Genomic DNA, 21,140 nt, shown 5'->3' with positions numbered 1-21,140 from the left:
CGGGTGGGCTGCCGGGACCGCTGGCGGGTCGCCGGGGCCCGGGGGTACTGCGCCCGCGCCCGCCGCGCTCTGAGGCCTGGTCCCGCCGCCGCCGCCGTGCGCGACGCGGCGCCGCCCCCACCCGCCCGGTCCCGGGGCGCCGCGGCTGAGGTCACCGCTTAACCCCTGGTGGCCGGGGCCGCGGCCGCCGCGCCCCCTCCCTGCTCCGAGCGCGCCGCGAGGGAGATGGGGCCTCCCTCAACCCGCTGCGAGCCGCCAGCGGTCCCGGCAGCCCACCCGGCCCCCCACAGTAAAGGGAGGAAACTGAGGCCCGCGGGGATGGGGCCCGTCCCCGGCCACACGACGACCTCCTCGCTCCTTCACCCACCCCGGGGTCCCCGCTTCCCGCCTCCCGCTTCTCCTTCCCCCGTTCTCCCGCGGAGAGATCCCGCAGGCGCGCAGGGTGCCGGCTTCTCCTCCCCCGCGTCAACATTTTGTCCTGAGGTTCCCCCAAATGGGTGAGAGATTCCTGGGCCGGCCCCAGGGGAAACCCTAGACTTATGACCTGCCCCTCAACCAGTCTCAGCGGCCCCCTACTGCCCTCCCACCCCCGCCATGGCAACATAGGGAACCTTGCAGCCATGCACCCTAACCTCCAAGAACAACCCTGGTGGGTTCAGGCATTAGCGGCTTTGAGACTGACAACACCCCAGTGATGTAGCCCCATTTTCCCCAGAAGAAAACTGAGGCTCAGAACTGTGAGTAACTTGGCAAAGCTCACTGAGCAGCAAAGTGCTGGGACTGAGATCCTATCACTCCGCTGCCTTTGCAGCTCCAAAGCTGCCAAACACTAGGTACTCCCTCCTGAAATTCCAAAGAGGGCCTCTGGATATGATGCAATTAATTACAGTTATCAGGTCAGTAATTAAGATTATCCGCGTTGTTGTTAAACACTCCCCCGCTACCTCTCTATTTGCAAGGAAATTCACACGCGGGCTTATCAGCAATTACTCCTGGGTTGATAATGATAAGTTCTGCAGCCTCCAAAGGGTACAGGTGCATGTAGGTTGAAATCATTTTCAGCTTGTGTTCCTTACAGCCTACAGCCGGCAAAAACGTTTTTTTGTTGTTGTTGTTGTTGTTTGGGTTTTTTTTTTTTTTTTTTTTTTTTGTACTCCCTATTTGTCAGGCACCAACCTCAGGGGCTACCAATGAGACAAGGAAGCAGACAGACCCCAGCCCCGCCCCCTCGGAGCTCATAGGCTTAGGAGAAGACACAAATAAACAGAAGGCTACAGTGCAGTGAGACAAGTCACACAGGCCACACTCTGAAATCATCTTATTCACCGACTCGTTGGTTTGTTTATTATCCCTCTCCACACAAGAACATAAGCACCACAGAGTCGTCCTAAGCCCCAGGCTAGGGCAACACTGGCTCATAGTAATAGGCGGTGGATATTCTTTGAGCATTTTTTGCTCTGTTCCACACATCGTTCTAGTCATGCAGGAGACATCAGTGAACACAACAGGCACGGCCCCTGCCCTGATGTGAATAAATGATGGCAGGACAGCAGACAGGAGAGATTTGGGGATGCTAGCAAAGCAGGAAGAACACTTCAGATGTCCATTGAGTGACCTCAGGCTCATGGTATTAAGCTTTGGACCAGAGTATGGACTTTTGGGTCCTGCTGTCATAGCCAGAGCCAAGTACACGTGCCAGAGCCAAGTACATGTCCCAGACCAACATCGCAGTCTTACACAATTTACTCCAACCCCTTCCTTGGCTATCTGTTTTTTTTCTTTCTTTCTTTTTTTAAGAGACTGGGTCTTGGCTGGGCGCGGTGGCTCACACCTGTAATCCCAGCACTTTGGGAGGCCAAGGCGGGCAGATCACGAGGTCAGGAGTTCGAGACCAGTCTGGCCAACATAGTGAAACCCTGTCTCTACTAAAAATACACAAAAAAATTAGCCGGATGTGGTGGTGTGCGCCTGTAAGCCCAGCTACTCAGGAGGCTGAGGCGGGAGAATCACGTGAACCTGGGAGGCGGAGGTTGCAGTGAGCCAAGATCATGCCACTGCACTTCAGCCTGGGTGACAGAAAGAGACTCTGTCTCAAAAAAAAAAGAGACTGGGTCTTGCCCTGTGGCTCAGGCTGGCACAATCAGCTCAATGTAACCTCAAACTCCTGGGCTCAAGCAATCCTCCTGCCTCAGCCTGCAAGTAGCTGGCACTACAGGTGCGGGCATGGTGGTGCCTGTAGTGCCTGTATTGCCAGGTAGCCATGCCTGACTAATTTTTTTTTTTTTTTTTTTTTTTTTTTTTGTAGAGATGGTGGTCTTACTATGTTATCCAGGTTGGTCTTGGACTCCTGGGCTCAAGAGATCATCCCATCTCGGCCTCCCAAAGTGCTGGGATTACAGGTGTGAGTCACCGTGCCCGGTCTCCTTTATTATCTTATTTCCCATCTGATCCCGAAATGTCTGACTCCTCCAGCTCAGGACGCCCTTACCTTCTTTGGTTGTACTGAGTGTTACCCTCCCCTCCAAGAACCATCACAAGGCCCAGAATCCCCAGGAGGCCTTTTCACATGGCCTCCTCCATTCCCTGATCTCCCCCTCCTCTGAGTTCTATAGCACCTAGTCCTTTTGTTATAAGTTGGCTCTGGGTGATAACTGATTTGACCCATCTAGCTTGAGGGCAGCTATGATATAGCCTTGAGGGCAGGGGTCATGCCCCAGACCCCCATTGTCCCCCCAGAGTCCAGCACAGTTTAGGGGCATACTCTTTAGAGGATCATAATGGATTCTAAAGGACACCCTAGAACCCTTATCAATAGAACCCTCTGGGTCTAGGGTTCCAAACCACCTGCTCATAAAACAAATTGAGTCTGCAGAAGCATTTTGTTTTGCCTATAGTGGTTTTCTTGTTGTCAGTTGCCATCATTTAGTCATTGGGAGATTTCCCATAAAAAGTCAGATTGCGGCCAGGAGCAGTGGCTCATGCCTATAATCCCAGCACTTTAGGAGGCCAAGGCAGGAGGATTGCTTGAGGCCAGGCATTTTAGACCAGCCTGGGCAACATCGGGAGACCCCCATCTCTACAAAAATAAAAAATAAACCTAGCCAGATGCAGTAGTGCATGCCTGTAGTCCCAGTTGCTTAGGTGGCTGAGGTGAGAGGATCACTTGAGTCCAGGAGTTTGAGGCTGCAGTGAGCCATGATCCCACCACTGCACCCCAGCCTAGGCAACAGCATGACCCTGTCTCTGAAAAAAAAAAAATTAAAAGCCAGATTTTTAGCTTCTCTTAACAAATCTGAAGATCTGATAATGCCAGGTCCACATTCCCCCATGGCCACACTCTGCAGGGCCCCAGGAGTGGTGGCCCTTTAGACACAGCTGTGCTCTCTACTTGTCAGTGTCACTCCCAGCCCTCTGTCACTCCTCTGATTTGAGGCCCCTCCTCTGTGATTTAGTGTTTTAATTTCATTTTCCCCCTCTACTCTCCACTTTGATGAGAAAGAATCACATCACAAAACATACACTGGAAAATAAATAAACCGGCAGCCCTCACAGTCCAGGCCAGCCCTCAGCAGGCCACATCCTCACGTACTCTTGTCCTCCTGACATGCACCTGCCTCTTCACTCTCACTTTCCCAAAAACACATTCTTTTTTTTCTTTTTTGAAGATAGAGTCTTGCTGTGTCACTGAGGCCGGAGTGCAATGATGTGATCTCAGCTCACTGTAACCTCCACCTCCCAGGCTTAAGTGACCCTCCTACCACAACCTCCTAACTGAGACTACAGGTGCACACCATCATGCCCTGCTAATTTTTGTGTTTTTTTTTTTTGTAGAGATGGGGTTTCACTATGTTGCCCAGGCTGGTCTTGAACTCCTGGACTTAAGTGATCCTCCCACTTTGGCCTCGCAAAGTGCTGGGTTTACAGGTGTGAGCCATTGTGCCCTACCCCAGTTGTACACTCTAACCTCCACAGCACAAATGAATGCACAGGTGTTTCTCTGAGCCTTTGCCCTCGGCTGGAATACCCCTGACTACTCCATCCCCCAGACACTATGGTTAATTGCTTTTTAGTGCTGTTAACATAAATAGCACCTTCTCTGGGAGCTCTTTCCAAGGACTTCCGTACTGGGCCCCTGGTTCCTACCCGCAGCCTGCATTCCCTGGTCAGTGTGCCCTACCTACCATGTGTGGTGGCATGTTTGCCACATGTCTCCTCCCCGGACTGTGAATCCATGGAGGCTGGACTCTGTTGTTTCATTCCGGGTGGTATCCCCGGCACCTGCTCCAAAACCTGCTGCAGCATAGACAGGAGACAAATATGTGCTGAATAGATGAGTGGATGGGTTTCAATAGCCACAAAAGGAACAAAAAGGATTTCTGGGAACATTTCCATGTCCCAGAACATTCAATTAACCAGAATCACCCACTCACTGAGCACTCCGGTGAGGGCAGGATTTATTGTGTAAGCAAAATCATCGATGATACATTACATCTGGATGGGACTCAGGAGTCCGTCCTCCTTGTCTCCACTGCTGACCTGGGAAAGAGGGAATGAGGGCGTACAGGGGTGGTATTTCCCTGGTCAGAGAGGCTAGGTGACCTGTCCAAGGTTGCTCAGCAATCTGGTGGAAAAGCCAAGATGGGGACCCAGGGCCCTCGCTGCTGCCTCCCAGTCTGGCCCCGCTCCCACCAGTCAGCTCAATAGTGCAGGGGTCCCCAATCCCCTGGCCATGGACAGAACCAGTCTGTGGCCTGTTAGGAACCAGGCCACACAGCAGCAAGTGAGTGGCAGGTAAGCAAGCTTCATCTGTATTTACAGCCACTCCCATCACTCACATTACCGCCTGAGCTCTGCTTCCTGTCAGATAAGCAGCGGTGGCATTAGATTCTCAGAGGACCACAAACCCTATTGTGAACTGCACATGCGAGGGATCTAGATTGCACGCTCCTTATGAGAATCTAATGCCTGATAATCTGTCACTGTCTCCCGTCACCCCCAGATGGGACCGTCTGGTTGCAGGAAAACAAGCTCAGGGCTTCCACTGATTCTACATTATGGTGAGTTGTATAATTATTTCATTATATATTACAATGTAATAATAGAAATAAAGTACACAATAAATGTCATGCACTCGAATCATCCCAAAACCATCCCCCAACCCCAACCGTGGAAAAATTGTCTTCCACATCCACGAAACCAGTTCCTGATGCCAAAAAGTTTGAGGGTGATCAAAAAAGTAGATCAAAAAGTTTGATCTACCTCTGCTGTAGAAAAGAAGCTGGCTGGGCATGGTGGCTCACACCTGTAATCTCAGCACTTTGGGAGGCCAAGGCAGACGGATCACCTGAGGTCAGGAGTTTGAGACCAGCCTGGCCAATATGGCAAAACCCTGTCTCCACTAAAAATATAAAAATTAGCTGGGCGTGGTGGCACGCACCTGCAATCCCAGCTACTAGGGAGGCTGAGGCAGGAGAATCACTTGAACCCAGGAGGCGGAAGTTGCAGTGAGCTGAGATTATGTCGCTGCACTCCAGCCCAGGCGACAGAGCAAGACTCTTTCTCAAAAAAAAAACCAAAAAAACAGAAAATGGGTGGGCTGGGTATGTTGGCTGGCAAGGCACAATGACTCACATCTGTAATCCCAGCACTTTGGGAGTCTGAGGTGGGTGGATCACTTGAGGTCAGGAGTTCGAGACCAGCCTGGCCAACATGACGAAACTTCATCTCTACTAAAAATACAAAAATTAGCTAGGCATGGTGGCAGCTGCCTGTAATCCCAGCTACTCAGGAAGCTGAGGCAGGAGAATCTCTTAAACCCGGGAGGCAGAGGTTGCAGTGAGCCAAGATCACGCTGCTGTACTCCAGCCTGGGAGACAGAACAAGACTCCGTCTCAAGAGAAAAAAAGAAAGAAAGAAAGTGGGTGGATGGGAATGTGGACTTCCCAAGTCTGGATACCCGCCTCGCATAGGCAGTATGAATGGAGAGTGCCCAGCCAGCAGCCAGTCCTTGTTATGCACGACGTCATCAAGCCAATCGTGAACAGGCCAGTATCAAAGAGAGAATGGGTCACATTTTGCTTACAAATGAGGATGATAGAGTCTGTCTTACCAAGTTGAAACCCTCTTTCCATAACATTCCTGCCCCTGTTCAATAGGACAGGAATTTTGAGGGGAGCTGGGATGCACTAAGCAACCCCTGAAGTCTTCTAGGTTCTTCATAATCCAGGACCTGCATTTGCGGGGAAGCAAGCTAAGGTCAACGACACAGCCACAGGTGTCCCAAGGGATCAGGTGGAAGGCAGCCTGACTTCCCTGAGCTGCTCCTTTACGGGACTTAGTGTCAGGAGAGACTAGTCTGAGTAGCCCATTCTCCTGGTGATGCAGTGTCAAAATAACCACGGCAGGCCGGCACAGTGGCTCACGCTTATAACCTCAGCACTTTGGGAAGCCAAGTTGGGAGGATTGCTTGAGCCCAAGAGTTCAAGACCAGCCTGGGCAACATAGCAAGACTCCATCTCTACAAAAATAAGGATAAAATAATAATAGCAAACGCCTAATAGCACTCTCTATATACCAGGTTCTGTTTAAACACTTCACATGTATTAGCTCATTTAATCCTCACAGGAACCCTATAAAGTGGATACTTTTATCCCCATTTTACCGATGAGGAAACTGAGGCAGAAAGACACTCTGTCCTAGCCTTGAATATTCGTCAAGATGACCTGTTCTTACTCAGCACCCCTTCACTTGAACCACTTGAGTGGATTTTTATTCCTTGAAAGCAAAGAAGCCTATGATGAGAGGAGAGATGAATATTCGGGTGGTGCTGTTTGTCCCTGGCTACTGTCCTGGTGCAGGACGAAGGGGCCATTCCTGAGTCCTGTGCAAGAAGAGTGACCAATTAAGGCACAAGGTATCCCCAGCACCCTGCTTTAACCTTCCTGTATCTCCTAAAACAGAAAAGACCAAGCGGGGGAGGGGCGCGGGTACGGTGGTTCACACCTGTAACCCCAACACTTTGGGAGGCCGAGGTAGGCGGATTAACTGAGGTCAGGAGTTCGAGACCAGCCTCGCCAATATGGTGAAACCCCGTCTCTACTAAAAATACAAAAGTCAGCTGGGTGAGGTGGTCTGCGCCTATAGTCCCAGCTACTCAGGAGGCTGAGGCGGGAGAATAGCTTGAACCTGGGGAGCAGAGGTTGCAGTGAGCCAAGATCACACCACTTCACTCCAGCCTGGGCAACAGAGCGAGACTCCATCTCAAAAAAAAAAAGGTCAAGGGGAAAGGGACAAAGGACAAAGCCTTAGCACAGGGTAAATGTAGGCTGGGGTATCAGAGGCAGCTGCAAACACATACAGCTCCTCTACCCAGCAGGCCAAACCCCACAGGCCCCAGGGGGCCACCTGCTCCTCAGGGGTATCTGCAGCCTCCTCTAGGGATAACAGGCAGAGCACTTGGGGCTGTCTGCTGAGCCAAGGGGAGGTTGCATTTCTCGGCTTGGGGCCTGGCCAAGGAGCCAGAAAGGACAAGGAGACAAGGTCTTTGCTTCCTGGCATCAAATTACTGCTCCAACTCAGGGCTCAGAGCACCAGGCCAGGCTCCAAGGCATAAGAGTTGCTGGTCAGCTGATGGCAGACAGGGCAGAGGGCCTGTTCTAGAAGTTACCATAAAGATAGAGGGAATGTGTCACTGGCTGCTGAGGAGAGGAAGCAGGGAGAGAGCCCAGGGGACACAGCGAACCTCCAGCCTTGCCAAGAAGACCTGGCTGGAGACTGTGGGCCAGGGCAAGAGGTCCTCAGGAGGGCAGGGCCTAGAGAGAGACTTCAGTGACACTTGGTGGGTGGGTGGCGGGGGGCGGGTGCTCAGCTCCCACTGGCTGGCCTGGGCTGTGGCAGGAGGGCCTGGCCATGGCTGCAGCCTGGCACCAGCCCCAGAAACCTTCATCATCCCACAGTTTCACTGCCCAGGGCGGGGAGGCTCCATAAGCTCCCTGGTCTCCCAGATGAAAGACGCTTTCTAAGAGTCATAAAACCATCCCCACTCAGAACAATGGGCTGTTATCCGGCTGTGTCCTTCACATAAACTCCCATGAGCAACACACCAGAAGCTGCAGGCAGGGGTTTTATAGACTGGCGTTTTGGACCAGCCCCAGAGCTCATTACCATCTACTCCCTTGCCCTCTGCGGAGGCTGTGTGGAGGTGGCATGGAATCACACCCATCTCTCCCGTTTACAGAGGCCCACTGTGTGCCACGCCTCCAGGCAACCCTGCAAGGAAGGTGGCTCTATCCTGCTTTATGAATAAACACAGAGGCCCAGAGAGGTTAAGTGACTTGTCCAAGGTCACACAGTGGGTGAGTGAAAGAGCTGGGGTTTAAATCCAGAGTCCATGCTCCTTCCCCCAGACTGTGTGACCTTTGGTTAAGCTTGCCCAAGTCTTCCCCCAAAACTCAAGAGGTTAAGCTCCCAGATATGACATCTTCTGAGACCCGAAAGCCCAGGATGGTCATGTTGACCCACCTAGTGGGTCAGCAGAGGCACAGGGGGTGGGTCACCTTGGAAGGGAGACTTAGCACGTCAGGGACATGACATGAAAGAGGCCCTGAGCCCCTTCCCTCCACCAAAACCCAGAGTCCCCACTGTATCCCACATTCACCCCTCCAAAGACCTTTCACCCCATTCCTCCTCTGAAGGCCACCTGTGCTGATGATGTCCCCACTTTTATTGTGCATCTGTCTACATTTACCATACGCCAGGCTCTGCAGTCTTCATGCATGATCCCATTGACTATGGCAAGAACTCTGTAGAATGTCTGCCCTCTTTTTTTTTTTTTTTTTTTTTTTTTAAGATGGAGTCTTGTTCTGCTCTGTCACCTAGTCTGTAGTACAGTAGCACGATCTCGGCTCATTGCAACCTCTGCCTCCCAGGTTCAAGCAATTCTCTTGCCTCAGCCTGCCAAGTAGCTGGGATTCTAGGGCGCCTGCCACCGTGCCCGGCTAATTTTTGTATTCGGGGTTTTCACCATGTTGGCCAGGCTGGTTTCGAACTCCTGACCTCAAGTGATCCACCCACCTCGGCCTCCCCAGTTGCTGGGATTACAGGCATGAGCCACCACGCCCAACCAGAATGGCTGCTTTCAAGATCTCCTTTTTCATACAAGAAACTGAGGTCCAGAAAGGTAAGTAGCGTGCCTGAGGTCACACAGCAAGTAAACAACAGATTCCAGGTCTATCTGATTCTCCCCCACCACACTGCCCCAAAACTTCACAATGTGGGTCCAGCCGACACTCTATCCCCACCTTCTCAATCCCACAATCCTGGCTCACAACCCTGGGTGTCACCACAGATGCATGGATAACGACAATAACAGCTGCTCCTTCATGGGTACCTTCTGAGTGCCAACCTCACCACCCCCTGGACCATCTCCTGTCTACACAACAACCCTCAATGTTGATATTGCAATTCCTACTCTGCAGATGAGGAAACTGAGGCTCAGAAAGGGGAAATGTCGGCCGGGCGCGGTGGCTCAAGCCTGTAATCCCAGCACTTTGGGAGGCCGAGACGGGCGGATCACGAGGTCAGGAGATCGAGACCATCCTGGCGAACACGGTGAAACCCCGTCTCTACTAAAAAATACAAAAAACTAGCCGGGCGAGGTGGCGGGCGCCTGTACTCCCAGCTACTCTGGAGGCTGAGGCAGGAGAATGGCATGAACCCGGGAGGCGGAGCTTGCAGTGAGCTGAGATCCGGCCACTGCACTCCAGCCTGGGTGACAGAGCGAGACTCCGTCTCAAAAAAAAAGAAAAAAAAAAAAAAGAAAGGGGAAATGTCTTACCCATTGTCCCGCAGAGCTGGTAAGTGGGGGTGCCAGGGTTTGAACTGTCTCCTCTCTGGTTCCAGAACCACTGTTCCTTCCAGGTAAGCCAGCATGACAGTGAGACCAAACCATCCCAATAAAGACTTGGCATGCATTCAGCAAACATCCCAGGTGCCTAGGGTGTGCCCAGCACCATTCCAGGAGCCGCCAGTGAAAGAAACAAGACTGCTGTGTGGCCAGGTGCAGTGGCTCACGTCTGTAATCCCAGCATTTTGGAAGGCCGAGGCGAGTGGATCACCTGAGGTCAGGAGTTCAAGACCAGCCTGGCCAACATGGTGAAACCCCATCTCTACTAAAAATACAAAAATTAGCCAGGCGTGGTGGCAGGCGCCTGTAATCCCAGCTCCTCAGGAGGCTGAGGCAGGAGAATCGCTTGAACCTGGGAGGCAGAGGTCACAGTGAGCCAAGATCGTCCCACTGCACTCCAGCCTAGGCAACAAGAGCAAGATTGCGTCTCAGAAAAAAAAAAAAAAAGACTGATATGATCCTGGCCCCATGGCCCCATAAGCCCCATGGAAGGTTACCAGGGACCCCTGATCATTCCTGGCTGCTCTGCTTAGAGCCTCACTTATAGCTACCTCCTCTCATCCTCCAGTGCCACCCCTCTCCTCTGAGCTCCCAGGAACTTCCCAGATAGCCTGCCCCAGCCCCTGTGAAGGCAGTCCACAGCTCTTCATCTCATAGGTCATTTTGCCCTCGGATGCTTCTCAACCAGCTCCTAACTGGGCAAACCAGATAGGCAGCTGTGGTGGCCCAGGCTTCCCTGAAGAACCCCTTAGACCCAGCCCAGAAGCCACGGCTGGCATCCACAGCACCTTTGTGGAGGTGGTTTGCTCATTGGCTTCCCCACCCTGAGAAGCTGGCTTGGGGTCTGCCCTATGTCACCATGCCCTCTACTGTCTGTGGCTGCCAAGGACAAGCCAACTGCTCAGAACAACTCATGGATACATCTGGTTAACTAGTTAATGCCAGACCCTGTGTTAAATGATCTTAATTGGCCGGATGTGGTGGCTCATGCCTGTAAACCCAAGGCATGAGAGGCCAAGGAAGGCCAAGGAAAGTGGATCACTTGAGGTCAGGAGTTCAAGACCAGCCTGGCCAACATGGTGAAACCCTGTTTCTACTAAAAATACAAAAATTAGCTGGGTGTGGTGGTACGTGCCTGTAGTCCTAGCTACTTGGGAGGCTGAGGCAGGAGATCGCTTGAGCCCAGGAGGTAGAGGTTGCAGTGAGCCAAGACTGTGCCACTGCACTCCAGCCTGGGCAACAGAGCGAGACTCCATCTCAAAAAAACAAAACAAAACAAAACAAAATGATCTTAATCATCATCATCTGCATCACCATCATCACAACCATCACCATCAACATAGCTAACATTTATTGAACACTTGCTACACGACAAGACCTGAGCCAGCCCTTTACTATATTATGCCACGGAAACACAATAATCCCATGAAGTAAGTACTGGAACCATCCCACGCAACAGATGAGCACACCGATAAGCAGAGACGTTAAGCCGTAGCACCAAGTACTATAGTGCTTGTTAAATGTCTGTTACCCCTGCTATACTGTAATCCTCCTGAGGGCAGGATCATCTATCCAGTGCACAGAGCTGTGTCTCCAGAATGCAGTGCCTGGCATAGAAGAGGAATTCAATAAACAGTCTTTAGATGAATGAATGGATGGAGGATGGATGGATGGATGAAAATTATGGGTGGTGGACAAATGGATGGATGGAGGATGGATGTCTGGATGGCTGGATGGCTGGATGGATGGATGCATGGATGGATGGATGGATGGATGGATGGATGGATGGACAGATGAATACAATTGAAAACCAAAAGGAGGCCGAGCACAGTGGTTTATGCCTGTAACACTTTAAGAGGTTAAGGTGGGAGGATCACTTGGGCCCAGGAGTTCAAGACCAGCCTGGGCAACATAGTCTACAAAAAGTAAAAATAAATTATACAGGCATGGTGGTGTACGCCTGTGGTCCTAGCTACTTGGGAGGCTAAGGTGGGAGGATCACTTGAGCCCGGGAGTTCAAGGCTGCAATGAACTGTGATCATGCCACTGTACTCCAGCCTAGGGGACAGAGCAAGACTCTGTTTCAAATAAATAAATAAACAAACAAACAAAGAAAATAATTATCTTAATGAATTCTTTTAAAGTAAAGAAAACCAAGAGGAAAAGGAAAGGGGCCGGGTGCAGCAGCTCACACCTATAATCCTAGCATTTTGGGAAACCAAGGCAGGCAGATCACTTGAGTTCAGGAGTTTGAGACCAACATGGCAAAACCCCGTCTCTACTAAAAATACAAAAATTAGCCAGGTATGGTGGCTTATGCCTGTGGTCCCGGCTACTCAGGAGACTGAGGCAGGAGAATCGCTTGAACCCTGGAGGCATAGGTTGCAGTGAGCCGAGATCGTGCCACTGCATTACAGCCTGGATGACCGAGTGAGACTCTATCTCAAAAAAAAAAAAAAAAGAAAGAAAGAAAAGAAAAAAGAAAAGCAAGAGGAAAAGCACTGGAGGGCAATAACCCTCCTTTCCCAGTCACCCACCCCCTCAGTGAATAGGTCGGAAACTGGATGCAGTTTTTCTGCTAACTGGAAAATCCCCTGGCAAGGATTCCAGGCAAAGCAGAGAAGAGTATGTTGATGTTTTAGGGGTAGGAAAAAAAAAAGGAGCGTCCTGGGGGTGATGAACTTTGAGAGAGCTCAGTAAAGATAGCAGCATACAGAGTCTGATCAAGCATTTTCCCAGAAGCCACCAGGGAATTTAACCTGCTCAGTCCCAAACTACAGGTCTCTGGATGAGCTCCGGCTGGGGGGTACGGGTGGCGCCATAAAATGTCTCCAATGTAGTGAGCTCCCTGCCCTGTGGCTCCAGGGTGGGGCCTGGGAACAGAGCCTTGCCAGACTCTCAAGTTCTGTTCAGAGTCAATCCCAACCCATTCCCTGGGTGCTGTCTCAGAATTGTGTGTGGAGCACCTGCCAGGAGCCTAGAACTTTAGGGAAATGATTCTCTGGTGTATTAAAAGATCTCATGCTGGCTGGGCGCGGTGGCTCAAGCCTGTAATCCCAGCACTTTGGGAGGCCGAGACGGGTGGATCACGAGGTCAGGAGATCGAGACCATCCTGGCAAACACGGTGAAACCCCATCTCTACTAAAAAATACAAAAAACTAGCCGGGCGAGGTGGCGGGCGCTGTAGTCCCAGCTACTCGGGAGGCTGAGGCAGGAGAATGGCGTGAACCCGGGGGACGGAGCTTGCAGTGAGCTGAGATCCGGCCACTGCACTCCAGCCTGGGCGACAGAGCCAGACTCCGTCTCAAAAAAAAAAAAAAAGAAAGATCTCATGCTGACCCACAAATCCTCCGACCACATGAATTCTGATCAGCGGCGTCAGCCAGCCACCCGGTTCTGGGGTGAGATCAATGTGAAGCAGGTTGCCCCCTTCCCCGACCCCTGCATTCCCTGATCAGAGCCCAGGGCTTCCAGTTTCCTGTGAGAGAAGCAAGACTCAAGAGATGAAACAACCCGGTAGTCCCAGGAAAGCAGGCATGGAGGCCTGTGGCCCAGTTTCGTAGTTTCCAGAACAACTTTTCAAGAAAATGAAGAAGAGATAAAGGCTAGAAAGCAGAGTGGAATCCCTGCCCCCCTTAGAGACATCCACCGCCTGAATGGAACAAGTCATTGCCGTCCAAGACAGCACAACGAGGCATCCTGCCATCCCTGAGCCTTGTCTTTTTTTTTTTTCTTTTGGAGACAGGGTCTCACTCTTGTCCAGGCTGGAGTGCAGTGGTGTGATCTTGGCTCACTGCAACCTCTGTCTCACAGGCTCAAGCAATTCTCATGCTTCAGCCTCTAAGTAGCTGAGACTACAGGCACGCACCGCCACGTCTGACTAATTTTCATATTTTCAGTAGAGATGAGGTTTCGCCATGTTGCCCAGGCTGGTCTCAAACTCCTGGGCTCAAGCAACCCACCCACCTTGGCCTCCCAAAGTGCTGGGATTACAGGTGTGAGTGACTGCGCCCAGCCAGCCTTGTCTATTTGTCAGAAACAGGGAGTTGGGGCAAACCTGGTGCCAAGACATGGCCTTCCTTTCATTGAGCATTTGCTATGCACCAGGCTTAGTGATCTGCCTGGGTTAACTCTCAACCCTCTCAACACCTCAGTGAGACCAAGTGACTCAACCAAGTTCACACCATCTGAAGGGACAGAGCTGAGATTTGAACCCAAGTCTGACCAAAAAGTCCAAATTTGTCCACTAATAAGGTGGAAAGGACTTAGGAGGCCTCTTCTCCCGCAAACGTTGGCATTCCGGGTTTATTCCAAAAATAGGCCACACAGACTCGGGGCAGGTTTTTACAGAGATCGCTCCAGTCTTGGCCAGTCCCCCGAAAATCAGAAGCAATAAGAACCTCCCCCGCATTCCTGTGCTCCCTGGGCTTCGCGGCCATGCAGGGAGGACGGAGAAGGAGCACTGGCAGGGAACCCAGAGAGGGCACCCGGGAGCCACCCATTCGAGCAATTCAGAGACTTTCAGAGCTGGCAGGGCCCTGAGGAATCGGGGGTGGGGTAGAGGGAGTTATTGCCCTCTAGTTATTTTCCTCCTGGTTTTCTTTACTTTTTTTTTTTTTTTTTTTTTTTTTTGAGAGAGAGGGTCTCGCTCTGTCACCCAGGCTAGAGTGCAGTGGCGGGATCTCAGCTCACTGCAACCTCTACCTCCAGAGTTCAAGCAATTCTCCCGCCTTGGCCTCCGGAGTGGCTGGGACGCAGGCGCACGCCACCATTCTTGGCTAATTTTTGTATTTTTAGCAGAGACGAGGTTTCACCATGTTGGCCAGGCTGGTTTCAGACTCCCGATCTCAAGTGCTCTGCCCGTCTCGGCCTCCCAAAGTGCTGGGATTACAGGCATGAGCCACATCACTCAGCCTCTTTACTTTAAAAAAAAAAAATTATTAAGAAAATGATTTTATTTCTTTATTTGGAAAGGAGTCGCGCTCTGTTGCCCAGGCTGGAGCGCAGTGGTGTCATCACAGCTCACGACAGCCTCGAACTTCTGGGCTCAGGCGATCCTTCCATCTCAGCCTCCCGAGTAGCTGGGACCACAGGCGTGTGCCACCAGGAACAAGACTAGAACCCATGGCTCAAGCCAACATCCTGCTTTCCTAGAGAGAGAAACTGAGGCCCCAAGAGGGCAAGCATTTGCTCAAGGTCATGCAGGGCATGAAGAATGGAGTGGGGAGCAGAGGCAGCCTCCTGGCTCCCAGCCTAGGGTCCCATCCCCCATCCCAATTGGCTCAAACCAACCATGACATTGGGACCCTTTTTACCAGATAGAATGGATGCTTATCAGATTTAATTATAACATTGCTCACGGGGAGAGACAGGGTAGACTAAGATGGGGAGGGAGAAGGTGGGCAGGGGCACTACCTAACCCCACTGGCTCCCTCCCTCTCCTCCCTCCCCCTGCTGGGGTATCGGATGTCTTTACAGTAGCTGAGCTGGGTTTGGCTGGGCCAGGAGGAAGGACCAGGGTTACCTGCAGAGCAGGTCACAGTGTGGTCGGGAGAGCTCCCTGTTTTCTTGGTTCCCCTTGAAACAAAGGCTGCCTCTGTTTCTGAGACAAGGAAGGATGGGGGAAGGGGGTCTCTGTCATTCTGCTGAAGGAAAAAATGGGAGCAGGCCTGAGCAGGGGAGAAGAGGACTTACTTGGTGGCAGCACCAGGCAGCACCAGGCAGCACCAGGCCACCTGCCTCAGACCTACCTGCTAAGCTCCTAAACTGTGTTCCTATAAGCCTGGCCTCCTGGAATCCAAGGAGTCCATGCTCCAAACTTGTTCACTGCTTCTCGTCTGAGTACCCTGGGAGACTCTCATTGCCCGGGGAGCTGCCTCTCTACATGATGGGAGGTGCTTACTTCTGGGAACATGAAGACCAGACCAAGTTCAAATCCTTGGTTCCCCATCTCCTGGTCCTATGACCTTGAGTGAGGGAGTTCATGTCTCTGAGTCTCAGCTTCCCTACAATAGAACATGGCTTGTGTTCCTGCATCCCAAAGTCATTTTATACACACACACACACACACACACACATATATATATATATATATATATATATATATATATATATATATATATATAATTTTCCTTGAGACAGGGTCTCACTCTGCTGCCCAGGATGGAGTGCAGTAGTACCATCTTGGCTCACTGCAGCCTCGATCTCCTGGGCTCAAGTCATCCTCCTACCTCAGCCTCCTGAGAAGCTGGGACAACAGGTGAGCCACCACACCAGGCTAATTTCTGTTTGTTTGTTTGTTTTTTGTAGAGTTAGGGTTTTACTATGTTTCCCAGTCTGGTCCAAGGTCATTCTTTTTTTTTTTTTTTTTTTCCTTGAGACGGAGTCTCCCTCTGTCACCCAAGCTAGAGTGCAGTGACACAATCTCAGCTCACTGCAACCTCCACCTCCCAGGTTCAAGCGATTCTCCTGCCTCAGCTTCTTGAGTAGCTGGGATTACACGTGCACAACACCCTACCCAGCTAATTTTTGTATTTTAGTAGAGATGAGGTTTTGCCATGTTCACCAGGCTGGTCTCGAACTCCTGACCTCATGTGATCCATCTGCCTCAGCCTCCCAAAGTGCTGGGACTACAGGCATGATCCACCATATCTGGAGGTCCAAGTTCATTCTAAGAATTAAATATCAAAGCTTTCAGTCACAGAAGAGACTGGAGACATGGCTTGGGTAATTACCTCTCTTCATACTAATTCTCTGTGTGCATGTGCCCGTGTTGAAAAGCATTCCCAGACATGACTATCATTCGCAGGGAATAAATCACCAGTCCCTGCGCTCAGATGGTGTGACCCAGGCCACAAGAGATTCAGTGGCTTGTTTAATGTCCTATAAAGGCAGAAACAACTCTAGAATCCATGGCTCAAAAGTCCCACTGTAGCCCAACCCAGAGGCACTGAGTGGGAAGAGCAGGAAATCAGGATTCAGCCAAGCCAGGCTCTAGTCTTGGCTGTGCCATGAACAGTGTATGACCTTGGGTGGTGACTTAGGGTGAAGTGTGCTTTCAACTTTCTGACTGGTGATTTCAGTGTCATTGATCAGCTATGTGATCCAGGGCAAGTGACTTCATCTTTCTGGACCTCAGCTTCCTCATCTGTGAAATGGGGTTGCCAGGAGGGCTCAATGAGCTATGGCCTAAAGGATGCCTGGCACAGAGCTTGGTATACGGTGGGTGCCCAATAAATGAAAATGTAGCAATGGTGGGCTGGGTGCAGTGGCTCACGCCTGTAGGAGGCCAAGGTGGGCTGATTACTTGAGGCCAGGAATTCGAGACCAGCCTGGCCAACATGGTGAAACCCCATCTCTACTGAGAATACAAAAATTAGCCAGGCGTGGTGGTGGGCGCCTGTAGTCCCAGCTACTTGGGAGGCTGAGGCAGGAGAATCACTTGAACTCAGGAGGCGGATGTTGCAGTGAGCTGGGATCACACCACTGCACTCCAGTCTGGGCAACAGAGCTAGACCCCATCTCCAAAATAAAAAAAGAAAAGAAAAAGAAAATGTAGCAATGGCAATCACAGTTCACTGCAGCCTCAAACTTCTGGGCTCAGGCGATCCTTCCATCTCAGCCCCCCGAGTAGCTGAGACCACAGACGTGTGCCACCAGGAACATGACTAGCATTAGTAGTTAATATTGCTGTGATTAGTATTATCATTAGGAGAAGGAGAAGACAGGATGGGATCAATTTAAGAATCTCTTGTTCCCATGACTGCCCTGGAGAGGAAGTCTAGGAAGAAGATATCGGGGATGTGAATGGAGCCAGGCCAGTCATCCCCCTGAAAGTCCCAAAGTCTCGTTAACTGAAGAGATCCAGCCAGAAGGACTCCTGGCATCACACTCAGAGCAAGCCTTTGCGGGGACAGAAGAGAGGGGTAGCCCTCTCTTCTGCCACCTCAGGAGACTCTGATTTAGGGGCCAAAAGCTGGGGAGACAGCCCTGCCTCAGCAGCCCTGACACTTCTGCCCCTGACGAGGATTTCTCTGGAGGAAAAACCACATAGAGGAGGAGCCAGCCTTGGTGTGGAGCATGCTCTGTTAGAAGCCGGGGGTCGGGAGGTTGGAGAGGCAGGATCTGACTCTGTTCCATCACTTAGCTGTGCGGCCCCAGGCAGCTCACCTGACCTCTCTGAGCCTCCATCCCTCAACTATGAGCATTATCACAATTCCTGCCCTTCCCAGCTCCCCAGGCTGTTGTGAGCACCCTTCAGGACGGCGTCGGCTGGCTTTGTAAACTGTCCAGCACCGTAGGATGAGGCGCTGCCCTCATTAACCACCAAGCTCCCCTAAATAGATGGGCAAGGTGGGGTGGACAGGCAGTACATGAGGTGCCACTCCAGGAGGTCAAAATGTTAAGAAGGAAACAGACGCAGGGCCCAGGCCCCTCCCACCCCTCTGCCACGCCCACTCTCACCTCCTGCCTCCTTTGCTCAGGACACTCCAAGGAAACCCTGACAGTGGTGTCGGAGATCCCGAGCCACAGCTTTCAACCCTCCCTCTGTTATTGCACACAACTGTCCTGGGAGTCATCAGTCATTGGTCCTGGATTCTGGTAGCTGGGGGCTACGTGAGGATAGGGTAATCTGCCAAGGAGGCAAAGCAGGTGACAGGAGAAGAGCTTGGATGGTGGCATTTCAGCCCCAGGAGGCCAACCAACCAGAGCGTCACGCAGTCACCTAAATGTCCCCCTTCCAACCTCAGCTTCACCATGCCAGGCAGGACCCCCTCCCTAGGAAGTCCCGTTCTCCTATGGTAGCAGCCAAGTACAGCAGCTAAGACCTTGGCTGAGCCCTGGAACCACACTCCCTGGGTGCAAAACTCGGCTCCTCCTCCTCAAGCTCTGAAATCTTGAGTAAGTTACTTAACCTCTCTGTGCCTGTTTCCTCTGCTATAAAATAAGAGTGATACCAATAACACTTACCTCATTGGGGTGTCGGGGATGAAAGGCATTTGCACACCTACTGTACTTTGTTAGCAAAGTGCTCGCCACGAAGTAAGTGCCCAGTAATTTGCCAGACACTGCCCATGCAAATAAAAGAGACTGCCTCCAAAAACAGTGAGCGCTACGCCTGTAATCCCAGCACTTTGGGAGGCCAAGGCAGGTGGATCACCTGAGGTTGGTAGTTCGAGACCAGCCTGACCAACATGGAGAAACCCTGTCTCTACTAAAAATACAAAATTAGCTGGGCGTGGTGGCGCATGCCTGTAATCCCAGCTACTCGGGAGGCTGAGGCAGGAGAATCGCTTCAACCTGGGAGGTGGAGGTTGTGGTAAGCCAAGATCGTGCCATTGCACTCCAGCCTGGGCAACAAGAGGGAAACTCCATTTCAGGGAAAAAAAAAAAGTGAGCTCTCCATTCCCAGGGATAGTCAAGCTGTGGCTAAACAGCCACCTGTCGGAGGTTCATGGCCTGGATGACCTTCAAAATGCCTTCCAACTGTGAGCCCATAAAATCCCCCTGTGAAATGGCTCCCACCAGCTGCATTTCTCCTCCCTGCTGAGGCCCGGATGACATGGGAGAGAGCTAACGGGGGTGGGTGGGGGGGGGGCGGAAAGCAGGGGGAAACAGCCAGGAGCCAGGAGGACCAAGGAAGGAGCCCTGGGCAGGGAGTCAGCCAGTCCAGCTTCTAGCCCCAGTTCCACCATCAATGCATCAATCCACCTTCGTTACTCCCTCTCCCCCAAGCCTCAGTTTTCCCAGCTGTAAAATGATGCCATTGAACTGAAGCCATCTCAAGCTGCGTCCCTCACTCTGTGACCCTAAGAAGGAAGTGAGGAAAGCACCCCCCTACACATGCCCTTGCAGTCCACCTCTGCCGTTCTCACTCCAGGTTGCCGTGACCTGCCCCGCTAGGTGGCTGCAGGGTTGGGGTCACACCCATAGAGGCACCCAGCATGGTTCTCCTCACCGAGTCCATCCCAAGGTGGCCCCAAGCTCCAGCACCTGCTGAGAGGGAGCAGGGTGTCCCTGGGCCTGATGCACAAGGGTGTCAACGACAGCGGGGACCCCTCCCCCACGACCTCCAAAAGATTTTCCTCCAACTCAGCGAGGGGCAGAGATGGTTAAAAACAGAAAGGAAACTGACCTCAATCCTGTGCAGTCCAATCGCAGTCCTCCGGGAAGGGAGCACAAGTGACAGGGGCAGCCCTCTTCTATTGGGAAGGGTCCCGTCTGTCGGTTGAAGTAGCTGGAAGGGCAGGCAGGAGCCCAGAGGGTGAGTACACTGGCTCCCAGGGCTGGGCCCACACAGGGCCCAGGTGTGTGAGTCACTCACTTGCCCGACCTGCCAGGCAGGTGAGGGTGGTGAACAGAAGGACAGGAGGCGGCCCTGGCAGTCCACGAGGAAAAGCTAGACTGAGTCAAGCCAGCCAGGGCTGGGCCATCCATCAGCCAGCCTGGGAGGGCCAGGAAGCTGGCTCGGGTGAGGAAGGGAGGGGCGAGAACCAAGATGGGGCCTCCAGAGGGGGGTGCCAAGCAGTAGGGCTGAGCTCCAACGACTGCCCGCTGGCCCGGGAAGGCACACAGGGCCCGGGTACAGGGCAGGGTTGGAGGGTCACCCATGGGCTGCACCCCTTTTAGCCAGAGAAGGTGGAAAGGAATATGTTTGACGTCGGAAAGATGCAAGCGCCAATCCCTGCCCTCTCCAGCCGTGTGACATCATGCAACCGGCCTTGTCTCTCTGAGCCTCAGTTTCCCCCTTTTTTTTTTTTTTTTGAGATGGAGTCTCTGGTTGTCGCCCAGGCTGGAGTGCAATCGCGCGATCTTGGCTCACTGCATCGCTGCAACCTCTGCCTCCCAGGTTCAAGTGATTCTCCTACCTCACTTGTCCCCAGTAGCTGGGATTACAGGCGCCCGCCATCATGCTCAGCTAATTTTTGTATTTTTAGCAGAGACGGGGTTTCACCAGGTTGGTCATGCTGGAGTTTCCTCCTTTGTTTTCATTTTCTTTTTTTGAGGCAAGGGCTCTCTCAGTCACCCAGTGGCGGGACAATCAGATCATGGCTCACTACAGCCTCAACCTCCTGGGCTCAGGTGATCCTCCCACCTCAGCCTCCCAAGTAGCTGGGACCACAGGTACACGCCACCATGCCTGGTTAATTTTTGTATTTTTTACAAAATACAAAAAAAAATTTGTAAAGACAGGGTTTCACCATATTGCCCAGGCTGGCCTTGAACTCCTGGGCT

At 52.0% G+C, this 21,140-nt stretch overlaps 1 protein-coding gene across 1 annotated transcript in view; it reads right to left on the bottom strand.

Annotated features, from left to right (window-relative positions):
* ARHGEF10L (Rho guanine nucleotide exchange factor 10 like) overlaps positions 1-20,311 on the bottom strand; it is a 181,895-nt gene extending 161,584 nt beyond the window's left edge. The window contains exon 1 of the mRNA XM_025399555.1: positions 20,041-20,311. The gene's annotated coding sequence lies outside the window, so the exon portion shown is untranslated. The remainder of the gene's footprint in view (positions 1-20,040) is intronic.
* Positions 20,312-21,140: the final 829 nt, after the last annotated feature.

The sequence above is a fragment of the Theropithecus gelada genome, chromosome 1 (genome assembly GCF_003255815.1).
Source record: "Theropithecus gelada isolate Dixy chromosome 1, Tgel_1.0, whole genome shotgun sequence".
Lineage (NCBI taxonomy): Eukaryota > Metazoa > Chordata > Mammalia > Primates > Cercopithecidae > Theropithecus > Theropithecus gelada.
This window is presented reverse-complemented; position numbering and strand designations above follow the sequence as displayed.